Source organism: Manis javanica, chromosome 3 (assembly GCF_040802235.1).
Source record: "Manis javanica isolate MJ-LG chromosome 3, MJ_LKY, whole genome shotgun sequence".
NCBI lineage: Eukaryota > Metazoa > Chordata > Mammalia > Pholidota > Manidae > Manis > Manis javanica.
In genome coordinates, this window is record NC_133158.1 from 41125834 (window position 1) to 41138975 (window position 13142).

General features: G+C 59.1%; 1 protein-coding gene across 4 annotated transcripts in view; it reads right to left on the reverse strand.

The window, feature by feature from the left end:
* AGPAT3 (1-acylglycerol-3-phosphate O-acyltransferase 3) overlaps nucleotides 1–13142 on the reverse strand; it is a 77870-nt gene that overhangs the window by 26094 nt on the left and 38634 nt on the right. For 2 of the 4 annotated variants that reach the window (XM_037014633.2, XM_073231268.1), the window contains exon 2: nucleotides 9627–9871. The exons of 1 other annotated variant lie outside the window; for it this stretch is intronic. The gene's annotated coding sequence lies outside the window, so the exon portion shown is untranslated. Of the gene's footprint in view, nucleotides 1–2087; nucleotides 2318–9626; nucleotides 9872–13142 lie in introns of those variants that run through there. One more of the 4 variants, XM_017653354.3, reaches the window with a different exon arrangement.

Here is a 13142-nt window from a genome sequence, read left to right on the forward strand (position 1 = left end):
TCCATCTAGTAAAGGTTAAAGGGCTCTGGGCTGCACAGGCTTCAGGGCAGGAGCCACCCACAGGCCACTAACGGATTTCCTCTAAAGGGGCCCTGCAGCCCCAGTCGAACCTAGCAGGCTGCCCTGGCCTGGAGTCCCAGGCCACCTCCGAAGAAGGCGAGAAGTTCCCCACCAGCTGCTGAGAAGGGCATAGGGACATGGATGAGGATGATCAAGTGCTGCACTGTCCCCAGAGGGGTTCGCCCCCAGGTCTGTCTCTATGGGAACCCTGGCCAGGAGTCGGGGGAGGTGCTGAGCAAGGGGAGTATGAGGCGGTGCCCACCTGTGGACACTAGGGGCCTGGGACAGAACCCTAGGGACAGAGAGGCCCATGGTGCCGCCAGGCAAGGAGGCGGCTGAGGAAGGGCCTTCAAGGCCACCACCCTGCCTACCCTAGGCAGTTGTTCTGATGGTTTTATTGGCTTTTGTAGTGGTGATGTTTGTGCTGGGAGGTGGGAGGTGGGAGGGAGGTGCACGTTCCCAGGGCCTGATGACTACACGGTAGCCTGTGATGATCTGGCCCTGTGGGGTACAGCAGGCTCCTCACACCCTCCATGGCCACACCAGAGCAGCAGGACGCTCCCCAGAGGGGGCAGAGGATGGGGACCGAGGTCCAGAGTGCACGCGTGTACTCACACGCACACAGTCTCACAGGGAACATGCAAAGCCGAGCTGATGTGGACGTGACTTTGCGGCAGTGGCCCGCCCATTGTGATGGTGTTTACTCTTAGAGAAACAAGACGGGCGCTTGCTCAGTAAATGTTCAGTAGGAGAGTGTTAGTGTACCTGTGTTTCCCACTTAAAGAAGCTATGTGGGGCTCTGGTTTCCCCTCAGGGCTGCAGAGGGCAGGCCACTCCTGCCCTTGCAACAGGAAGAGAGCGACTGCAAGTTCATGGCCTCTGGGCCCTGCGGAGATCTGAGGTCACAGGACAACCCACTAGCAGGAGATCTAGGGTGAAGGGGGTGGCTGGAGGGGCAGAACTGAGCCCTGGTTCCTGGTTCCTGGGGCAGATACCTGACTGGCAAGAGGTGCTCGGCCGGGGCAGCCAGGCAGATGTGAGGCCCTGGGCGGCTGGGGGCCTTAGCCTCCTGCAGGCCTTTCTCCACGATCCCCGCCCCACCCACACCAGACATCACAGGGACGAGCACCCCCACCCCACATGCCCGACCCATGCCTGGTCTGTCCCTTTGTCCCTGGGGCTGGACAAATACAAGGTCACCTGACACAACCTCTTCCGTCCACTTGGAATCCTAGTTGCAAGTATCAGTGAGCAAAGGCCACACGGCGGCCTCCCTGCCCCCTCCCAGCATTCTGGGGAAAGCTTGGCTCTGGCTTCAACACGAGTGCTGGATGCTGAGAAGACACCCACCAGGGCAGGGCTGATGCTGGTGCCGAGGGTCCTAACTGGTCGCCGCTCCCCTCTGGCTGCTGCCTGCACCAGAACTACTGTCACTCAGAAGCCCGCTTTCCCGGCACAGGCAGGGAACTCTGATGGCGTCTGAGACCCCGATCAGTCCCACCTGCTTGTCCTTATGGCTCACTCACACCCTTTTTGGAAGGTAAGACATGTCTAAATAGACATGCAAATCCTATTTTCCTAAATTTTTCTTCACTTTGTTTCCCTGAGCATGAATCTATCTGTTCCTGAGGCTTTCTCTTCTTCCTTCCCCAAGTCCCAGGAGGTTCACCCAAAGCCCATCTTGCCCTCCAGTTCATGCTCGATGATGCCACCCCTGCAGCAGTGCAGATGGACAGCTGGCGCCCAGCTGCAGCTGTCTTCCTGGGAAATAGTGCATCCTTCGTGCAGTTGAAAGAAATGTGTCAGAGAAGTGCTGCGGCACTCTGGAAAGAGCACCCCCTTCTGTGGCCACACCCCCCCCATAACCCTGCTTAGGGAGGACGGGCCCTTGTGAGCAGTCTGAGTCCCTCAGCTCCCATCCCAATAGCTGGAGAACACCCACGGCAGTGGGACAGCTGCCGTTCTGCCCCTACCCCACCCGGTGAGCCCACACTGGGCAGCCCCAAGGGCACAGCTGGGCACCATACCTGGCCGTTTCTCCGTCCTTCCCTCTCTTCTGCACAGGAGCCAGGTACCCAGGCCCCACTGGGAGGGACCCGTGGTCTCAGCCCAGTAGGGATGCAGTGGGACTTAGGGGGCAGGACACAGTCGGGTGGGAGCTGCCTATGTAGCAGGCACCACTGGAGCGCAGAAATGGCCGAGGGCCGGAGCTGCAGGGTGAGGGGCATTTCTGAGAACAGCTGTCAGGGCATCCAGTCACAGGAGCGGACCAGGAACACACTGTGCCAACTGGGTGAAATGTCAGGGCCTGAGGCACTGCTCGCTGAAAGCTTGTTTTTCCAGTTGGACTGAGGTGTGAGCAGTTTCTGGAAGTGTGGCGCCTGATGGTCCTCAGGATGCTTACAAAACACCACGGCCTGTCTAGGCTGTCCCGCCCCCGCCCCCTGCGCCTTCACACGTGATGCCCTGACTCCAGGACGCAAATGTGGCAAGAAAGTGGGCACACCACACGACTCACACAGAAACCGCCTCCCTTGCTGCCCTCTTGAGCTTGAGCTTGATCTTAAACAAAACGTTGTCTCCTGACCTTGCTGAGAACATTCCTCCTTCACTGAATGCGAATGCCAGCCACAGCCCTGCTGCACCAGCCCCCATGCTCCAGCCCCACACAGCTGCCCTTCCTTACTTGGTCTCTGCATGATTCCTCCGTGGAGGGGAGGGCTGCCAGACAGACGGAAGGACACTCGGATCAGAGGCCAGGCACTCTGAGGAGCTGCCCCGAGCTGGCCCTGTGAGCCCGGCTGAGGGCGGGAGTGAGAGCTTGACCTGAGCTACCGGGCACATCCTCCCTGTCCTGGCCATTGCCACCCTCTCGGGGGCGGTTTAGGTAAGATTGGTGAGGGGCGTATTTAGTGCATTTCCTCCTTTCCCGCTGGAGGGTCAGCAGAGGGTGTTCTTGGCCTGGAACCCACAGACACCCTGGGGGGAGGTCCAGAAAGAAGTGCAAACTCGACCCGCCTTCAGAGGCAACTCTCCCCGCCGCCCTCTCCCTGTGCCTGTGCCCCCAGACAGCACATGATGCCTTGGGAAGGGTGGTGAGGAGGGTGGCCGTGCTCAGAACGGCCTCCCATCTGGGCCACTCCCCCACTCCCGCTATACTGGTTTTGCTAAATTGCAACACACGTGTTCACAACAGGCCTGTCGGCTAAACCAAAGGCTTCACTGTCGGCTCCAGGGATGGTGGGCCCGTGACCAGCAGCACCATCCCACATGTGCCACCGGGTCAGACCCAGAGGCCAGCAGCAGTGGGACACGACAGTCTTTTCTTTAGACCCTGATGCTGGAGCACAAGCCGAAATGTGGCCACTTTACAAATGTCATAGAATTTGGACACTGGGACCAAGAAAAGTAGAGCTGCATCCCATGATACCCCTTCTGCTTTTCCCTGGACCCCCTCCTTCTTCACAAAAACCTGGCTGAGTGGGCCACACCACCAGCAAGAACGCTCCACTCAGGGTTTTACCTCCTTACCACTTTCCCTCGTCCCTGTACACCTGTGCAATGGCCCCTTCATTAAATTCTCCTCACTCTACACAGTTTGAATGCCATTTATTTTCTGTTAGGACCCTGAGTGACACAAAAACTGAAGACAGAAATTGGGGACTTCTCAAGATAGGCAAGGTTTGAGAAAATTTAACTTGCACTCATCCTTTCTGAAAAGATTACCTGAGGATGTAGTCCAGCAAAACAGAAGGAATCTAATGAATATGAAGTCATGGGATTTAAGGAAAAGAAGAAACAGCCCAGTTATGCAATGAGAAATGCTAGGATAGCAACTTCATAAATGGCCAGGAAAGAAATGCCTTCTAATAGGGTATTTCTCAGTGGCAGGATTTTTTTTTTCCTTTAAAAATGAGGAAAATGCCTAAGGCTTTAATAACAAATGGCTTTAGCAATAAGGTCAATGAACTCACTAAATATTTAAGATATGAGAGGTGGGCAACACAACCCTTCCTGTTTTCTTCCAGAAGTTATGGTGGCTGCTGTCCTGCTTCCCAGATGGCCTCCCGGTTCTCACCGTGTCCTTGGCAGGGGGCAGGTGCAGACAAAGCGGATACTCCCGGGCTCCCAAGTCATGCCCAATGGTATGTGGGTTGGCAGGTTACTGTAACCTTGCTGTAACTTAACCATATAAAGAAGCACATTGGGATCTCACGGTCCAGTGCACATTTCATGATGAGGCTGGGGAAGTGCAGGTGTGGGAACAGCTACGGTGAGACCACCGTGTAGGAGCAGAAGTGGCCACAGGAGATGGCAGGCGCGTACACAGGAGCTGGAACCCGCATTTCCTTGCACATCCCAGGTGGGTCCTGGGCTCTTCCACCCAAATCAGAAGCAAGGCTTACTGAGAAAAGCATGGCTACCTCCCGGGCCACCATGATGTGGCAACCCTGCAGACTGACCCACAGGCAGGCGGCTGAGCTCCCTGCGCCTCACTTGCCCTGGGGCATCTCTCCCCAGGCCACACGCGGCTGCACCCAGCCCCCTTGCCAGGGACATTCACCTGCACACGAGGAGGACCTGCTACAGAAAGTGTCCTTGCCTGCAACAGAGGCAGATGAGGAGGCAGCCTCTCCCTGGGCGCCATGATGTCTGCAGAGCAGCTTCAACTGCTGCAGCCTCCATGCACAGCCGGGAGATGGGGCTGCTGGGCGCACAGAGCAGACGATGGAAGGCACATGGAGGCCATGAGCCTTTTCCCTGGCACGTTTACAGATTTGCAAAGGTGACGCTCCTCTCCCAGCCTGGGAACGCAGCCTGGGCCTCATCACACAGGCTGCCAGTGCTGATCACAGCAGGCATGTGAAGAGCCTGCTCACAAGGAAGGCCTCTTGCCACACCAAATCTGAGCAAGTGCCCATGCAGAGCAGGACCAGGTCAGCAGGAGCATGGCTGCTGAGAAGGGGGCCCCCAAGCTGGCCTTCACTGGGGGATGGAAAAGGAGACAGTTCTGTAGACCCAGAGAACAGAAAGCTTTTTTCCCCCATCTAAGCATCGGAGACCAGGACAGGTACTCAGAATGGCATGGCTGGGGCTGCCTGAATCCTCCAGAGAAATCACGACAAGCTTCAAGAAATGTCCTTTGAACTGGGTTCCCACCTGTTTCGAGATTGAGCCATTATCTAGTGGCTGGCACAAGCATTAGAAGAGAAACTGTGAGAGGACAGACGGGATTAGAAACCCACCATGCGGCTCCCCAGGTGGGGTGGGTGGTCTGCTGGGTGGCGATGCAGATGGTGTCCCTTCTCGGGTCAAATCTGGCCACCCAGTGCCACCACACACCACGGGGGGGCCCGGGCAGGCCGGCCACCTCTGCCCTCCCTGCCTCCACCCACTGTCGATGGTGGGGTGGCGTGGTGGCCTCAGTTCTGTGCCAGGGGTCCTGGCTTCGTGACAGCGAGGAGGCGGCTCTGCTGTGGGCACTGCTGGCTCCAGGGCCCAGAACCCCTCCACGAGGGACACTCGCCTTTCCTGCTCTCACCTGGACCGCTGCCTCCCCGAAATCCCACCCGTACCTACTTACCTCTGGGTTCTGACTGTGATCCTCCTTGTACACTTTATAACTGTATCAATTATTCTCACATAACACCTGAAATGCAAGTACCTCTGGGCATAGATTCACTCGAAGAAGTAAATGACTGGAGTTTGGGACCAAGGACACGAGGGCGCGTGCCCAGAGCCAGGACATGAGCCCCGCCCTACCAGGTGGCCGCAGCACACATGGCCCTACCTCACCAGACGCAGGAGAAGCTCTCATCAGGTCAGTAGAAGGGAGAACTTATGGGTGAGAGAACAGAACACCCAACCGGAACAAGTGTGTACCAGGAAAACAAAACAACCAGAGACAGAGCCTCTGGAGAGCCGACCCCTCTTCCCAGGAGATGACCCCATTCTCCAGCCCTAAGACATAAAGTCAGGCCCAGACCTGGGCTTCTGGGTCTTCCTGCAGCTGCCCCAATGGCACACACCTCCAGGCGGATGCCAGGCCCTCCCGGACTGCTCCTAGGAGCTCCCAGACCACCACTGTTCTCTGCCCCGCGCGGAAATAGAGTGGACACAGTACCCCACTTTACAGATGGAAAGCGGGTGCCCAGAGCACAGAGGCCCCATCTACCATCCAGCCAGCGCTGGGCCTCCAGAACCCAGCCAAGGCGAGCCCACACCTTGCCGATGCCCCACATTCCCAGCAAGAACTGGTGTGACTCGGGTCACGACTGCCAGAAAGGGCTGTCGGTGAGTCCACACACACCAGCTCACCATTTATGGGGACAACAGAGTGGCATTCCTTTGTCTGAAATGGCCTGTTCTCCACTTGATTTACAGGCTGCCTTGTAAGTCATCAGCTGCTCCACCAGGAGACAGGTAAGAGGCAGAGGTGCAGAGACGGGTATGACCCACCAGGGTTTCCCCTTCTCCAAAACACTGAGAACCCACGGGAGTGCCAAGGGGCCTCTGAACCTTCTTCCAGACTGTTCTAGACAAAAAGCCTTCACTGAGGGCAGGATAGTGCCCCAGGCCTGAGCGTGGGGGGGCCCAGGTACACCACACTTTAGGAGTGACTTTGGGGACTGGCCTCCCAACCTGCTGTGAGGTGCATGACCCACACAGTGGGCAGAGGCTGTGACCTACAGAGGGTGGAACAAGAGAGCAGCGGCGAAAGAAAGCAAGCCCCCAGGAGCCCCTGCCCAGGATGGCCAGAAGCCAGGCCAGGCCTCGCTCACCAGTAGAAGTAATAGGCCAGAGCCACAGCAGCCAGGGCGGCACAAAGTCCCGAGAAGAGGCAGGCTGAGTAGCTGGCCAGCATCTTCAGACCCCTCGCCCAGTGTGTTGTTGGGAGGCAGTGAGAAGCAGACTGTCAGGGGGAGCGGGTGTCAGCCTCTGGCCAGAGGATAAGCCAGAGGGATTGTGACCAGGTCCGCATCACCTACATGTGACAGCCAGGTGGCTGACGCCATCTGCTCAGCATAAGGGGGGCACGTACACGTTTGGGTGCAGCCCTCCGACCCAGCAGCACCCTGGCCTCAGAGACTGGCTGAAATGAAAACAATTCCCTGAAACAGCACAGAACACCAGCCTTTCCCCTGCCCCCGGGGCACCTGGTCGGGCACACCTAATCCCATAAGCGGCTTTGCTGGGAACTGCTGTAAACAGGTGGCCCCAGGGCTCCCCCAGGACGCAGGTCAGCAGGCCCCGCCCCGGCACCCAGTCCCAGGATTGCAGACCCAGGATTGCAGATGCCCAGGAACCCGGCAGCAATGCGGCCTGGGCCAGGGCTCTGGGGTGAGGCGGCGAGGAACCCGGGCTAGGCTGCTGGGCTAGAGAGACCCCAAAAGGCCTCCAAGTGATGGACACACACCCACTGTCTGGGGCCAGGTCCCGGGCTCATGGGTCCTCACCTGAATGGACAAGGCTCCAAGGGGCACACACGACACCCCTGATCCCGAGTGAGGAGCCGTAAGGAGGAGCCTCCGCTCTTATTCTGGGATACAGCGAAGAAGCAGGATGAGGCCCAGCGCGCAAGGGCCTGCTCCTGCCCCGCGCACCCCTGCATCCCTGCCTCTGCAGGGAAGGGGCTGAGGTGAGGTCCGGTGGCCCAGAGACAGATGCCCACAGCGGAGTGCACCCTGGTGCAGAAGGCACTCAGCAGATGCCTAGGGGCGGGAGGAGGGGTTCCTTCCCACTCATCACCCTCTCCAGGGGAGTGGGGGGCCATAGCTCCCTGCATCTGCCACGACACTGGGCGCAGAAGACCCGCTTCCAAACACGCTGTGTGGCAGGCTCCCGACTGGGAGAGCCCAAGCTGCCCGTGCCCCACGGGGTCTGAGGAAGGAGCCGGCCCCGCTGGCCCCAAGGCAGCACGTCACTCCACTCTGGGCTGGCCGAGCAGGGGCCCAGGCTGCAGCGGCTCATACCAGAGCAGAGTCCACTGGCGCTGCAGGGCTGCAGAGGGCCGCCCCGGGCAGTGACTTGCCGGCTAAGCCTCTCTAGCTCCTAGTCCCCAAAAGAGCTGCAGGAGCCACTGCCCTGGAGGCCACTCCAGAGTAGCTGTGTTCTCCAGGGACACACCCATGGTGAGCCCGCAAGCGCCTGCCCCAGAAGCAGGGAGGCACCGGCGCTTAAAACACCAGTGGGTCCTCAGTCAGTGAGCCGGGAAGAGGAGGGACAGAAGGCCTGGCCACCGGAGGGTGGGTGGCAGAGGCACCTAGGGCTGGGAGTAGACAGAGCCTTGTCCTGTGGGAGCCCACTGGGCACCCCCGAGTCTGCGGCAGGCACAGCAGCAGCTGCCACGCTCCCCAGCTTCCGGAACACAGGAGCCCATCCGTGCCTACCACGGCCGCCTCCAGACCCAAGCGCCAGGTCCTGGGCCCTCCTGCTCCTGGTCAGGGGCCCTGTGTTCGGAGCCCCCATCCTGTCCCCACCCAGCCTCTCAGCTCACCTTCGGTCCGGGTGTGCACATGCTCAGGAGAGCTCTGGCCTCCCCCGCCCTCCCCTGCCCCACAGAGAACCTGGGGTCCATTCTGCCAACCTGACCCATGCCAGGCCTGGCCCTCCAGGGTCAGCCCCATCTGGAAGCATCTCGGGATTGGGTGCTGATGGCCTCTGAGTTATCTGGGAGGACTTGTTAATGCCACCGTCTGAGAAAGGGCAGAATCAGTGTGGAAACTAAAAGGGGCCAGGCCCAGACACACCAGTGAGGCCACAGGGGTCATGAGGAGACACGTGGTGAAAGGTCAGGCGGGCCATGCCAAGCCCTGCTCAGTGACAGGGGCCATACACAGATTTCTCAGCTAAGGGTAACATGTCTCTGCTCTCTCAGTCAACTGCCAACCCTAACAGTTCTGCCCAGATCACCAAGTAACTGGCAGACGCAGGGTTTGAAACCAGTCTGGTGACGCTGCCTCAGAGCTTTGTGGCCCCGGTGCGCCTGGCTCTACCCCTGCCCCCTGTGAGGGAATCTGGGCTCGTTCGCCTCCAGCAGTTCCCAGGGCCAGCATCCTAAGTTGGTTCTATCTTCCCCAAGCCTCGAATGCTGCTTGTTAAATCCCAGTGAGACACCTCTCCCTGGTTCCCCAAAGGCACTGCCAGTTCCTGACACCCAGGGGTTCTGCCCATAACTCCAGCTGGCAGTGATGGGCACAGCTGCCACAGGGCTGGAGGACCCTGGGGGGGGCACCTCCACAGTCAGCCCACACGCCACTGCTCTCCCGCAAAGCCCACAGCACCCACTGGGCCAATGACACGCCAGCACCCAGGGGATGCGCTGCCTCACCAGCCTGTTTATCCACTTAGCGCAGCCTGGAACTGGAGAGAAGCTTCCCCAGCCAGTGGGGCACGGCAGGGCGGCCAACAGGGAAAGCCACCGAGAGCACTCATGTAAGGCTCCCCGGCCTCCCGAGGCCTCCCTGGCCCTTCCTGCGGACAGGCAGGCCCACCTCCGTTGTGCCCAGGCGTCCCTCCACCAGCTGCTTGGACAGGGCGCTCTGGAGCTTTCCAGAAGCACTTACTTGGAAAGATGACAAGTTCCTTGAGCTCTCTCTGTGGGTCCCAGGGATCAGCGGGAAGGGGCGGCGTGTGCAGCCGAGCTCTTCCCAGACAAGCGATCTCCAGCCTGCGCACCCCTGCCGCCCGAGGACGTGGCCCAGCGCTGCGCCCGGTCCTGCTGGGACCCAGCCTTGAACACACAGTGGTGGCACCTGTGGGTGGTCGGCAGGGTTGTACTCGGCTTTTCAACCCAATCTGCCGTCCACACCTTTAAAAACACAAATGAAAAAGTAAATGAGAAAAATAAAACCCCAACGCATGGAAAACCTCTTTGCTCTGACTTGCCCCAGGTCAGTAAGCCAGCACGGCAGAGGCTCCGGGAAAGAGGCAGGCTCTCTGGGGACTGGCTGGTACGATGTCCTTCCCATCCACACTCATAGAACATAAGTTACTATGCAAACCAAACACGAGTAAACATGAGGTGAGCCCAGGGAGGCCAGCGGCCGCGTCTCCAGTGCTCTGAAGCACATTTGGAAACTATGCTAGACATTGTGCAGCTGCTCCACAGCGTTTATACAGTCAAGATGAGCAGGCATGGAGGGGCAGCCAGCGGCAGGCAGTGCAGGGACAGCGCTGCCATTCGTGGGGTAGGGCCTCGTTGGTTAGGGGGGAGCTAGGAGATGCTAGCTCTGCCTAAAGGCACGGGTCAACCCGCAAGGCCTTCCACGGATGTGGGACCAGACCTCTAGCCTGAAGCCCCCTCAGGCACCGTACACTTGGGTAATGAGAACACACTTATTTCTTCAAGACTGCAGGTTGAGGATGGTTGACTGGCCTTGTTTCCTAATCATGTGACCTTCTAAAAGGCAGCTACCATCCAGCAGTGGTTGGCAGATGGTAAGGAAGATGTGGACACAGCACAGAAGCCCCTGCAGCAACCCCCCAGCAGTCCCAGAGCAGCCTAGGACAGCCAAAGGCTCTGGCGAGCAGACAGACTCAGTCCACTCCACAAGTGCATAGCACGGCCCCTGGGCACCTCCTGGCAACCCGACATTGGCCCAGGCACCAGCACCACCCGACCCTCATCCCCACAAGAAACTCCTACAGGGAAAGCAATTTTTAAACAAAACACAGTTTCAGACATGAAATCTGAACAATTATACGTATTTTAAAACTCATATGCATCAGCTTGCTTTGTTCTTAACCATTTCAACTGAAAATCAGGATTAAAATTTCTATCAAACCTTCAGGCCCAGTGGTTGGTTCAGGAACACCCTGTTCCTGGGCAGGCTGTTGCTCTGGTCACAGCACCTCTTAATGAAAGTTATTCCAACTCAAGAAAACAAAACAGGGCCACTGTGAGGTGCTGCCCAGCTGCAGGCACGCAGACCCCCATCTCCACACTAGGCAGAGCACAGGAGCAAGCCAGGTGCCCACCAGGTGGTACTCATGTGTAAGTCACCTAACAGTCTGCCCCATCCAAGGGACACATGCAATTTGGGCCCGTTTACAAACTCCCGGGTGTACTAACCGTGATAAGAACACAGCCACACTGCTAAGCATGCTGCTCTCAGTGAGAGTTCCCTGGCAGGAGGGGGACCAGGGGCCCGACCCCAAGTTGGGAGAGACGCAGGGTGGGGACAAGAGGAAGGCTCTGAAGTGGGGGCCCGGGAGGGGAGCACCCAATGGCTCCTGCAGCCTGTGCCCCCCTCACAAGCCCTCCCTCCAGAGGCTCGGTGTCCCCTGGTGACCTGCTCAGGCTGCCACAAAGGGGCGAAGGAAGGGCCTTTGAGGCTGCGAGGCCTAGGGATGGCTGCACCCCAGCAAGCGCCAGGGTGCCTACCCCACCACGGTGTCCCTCCAGACCAGGGGAGGGCCCTCTGCCCTGTGTGGCCGAGAATGGCTCTGCCCTCCCGCGAGTTCTCACAGCCGGGCACCTGGAACTTTCCAGCAGAGTGGGCCCTGTGGGGGCAATGCACTTGGAATGTGCGAGGGCCCAACACGACGACCAACAGGGCACTGCAGACGGGCCCAACCATGCCGGACCCCGGGGCCATCCTCCTCACCGCACAGGGCCTGCCTCGCTCCTCCCGCGGCGGCCGAGTGGCCATGAGGAGCAGATGTCTCAGCTGCCCCGCACAAGGAGAGCAGCTCGACATGTGGGCAGGCCAGCACCATGCCTCCCCGACCCCGGCAGGAAGCAGCAGGCTCAACATGGCCTTGACCCCCACAGCACACCCAAGATGGGCCTGATTCCTAAGGTTCAGGCAGGCCTTTTTCACCCGAGCTGGGGCAGGTCCTGTGAGAGGGGACACCTGTATGTGCCTAGCAGCCGCTGGGCACCCTGACGGCTCCATGTGCATCTGCCCATTCACTCTCCACAGTGCTGCTAGAAGCTTCATTTTACAGATGAGGAAACTGAGGCACAGGGAGGCTTAGCAACTTGCCTGAAGTCCCACAGTGAGTAAGTAGCAGCGTCAGGTCTCAAACCCAGGCCATCTAACTGCAAACCACTGCCTCCATGAGTAGGAGCTGTGTCCCCACTGCCCGGGAGCTAAGGCCAGCCATGGCGCTCAGCAAGTGCCCACAACCTGGCCGCCAGGGAGAGGCAGGCTTCCCCCGAGCAGAGCACATGCAGCCTCGTGGCCGGAGGGAAGGCTGCTGCAGTTTCTGGAGAGAGGGGGTGGGAAAGCTGTGCAGGCACAGGTCACAGAGGCAGCTCTCTTCCTAGATCCCACATCTGGATGGAATGGCAGAAACTCAAAGGCCTTCTGTTCAGCCTGGGTCCGAGACACCGTCCCCACCTGCAGGCTGGCGCAAACTGCCTCCCCGGGTCCTCAGCGCACATAAAACACTTGAAGTAAGAAAGAGCCCAACTACTGACTGCTTTTTAAAGATTTTGTGAATGAGTAGAGACAGTCACACATTCTTGGTGCAGAAAGTGGAAACCGTGCAGAAGTACACATGGAAAGGGCGACCTTGTCCATGGCCCCGTCCCACGCCCGGGGCTGACAGCCGGCACCACCCTCACACGCTCCCACTGCGATGCTGTGACTCTGCTCTGGATCTCACCAGGTTCCGTGCACCTTGGACTGAATGCTTGTGTGTCTCCCCCAGATTCCCGTGTGAAGCCCGACCCCCAAGGGGACAGAGGCAGGGCCCGCAGGAGGGCGAGGCCCTGGGTGGAGAGCCCCCTTGATGGGACCAGCGCTCCCCAGCTGCCCCCACCCGGGGACACAGTACAAAGCGGGCCGTCTATGAACCAGGAAGCGGGTCTCATCTGACACAGGATCTGGGGCCCCGACCCTGGACTTTCAGGCTCCAGGGCCAAAAGATGAATGTCTGCCGCTCATGAGCCCCCGCTGGTGGTGTGGTAGAGTGGCTCCTACGGACTGAGGCCTGCGGCAGGGAAGTCCTCAGGCCAGGACCGATCTCTCCTCTTCTGCAGGAAGTGGCAGACAGCGTGAATGGACGTGGAGCATGCCACCTGGCCCAGATGCTGGCCTGTCCATCCTGGAATCACATGTCCTCAAGAAAGG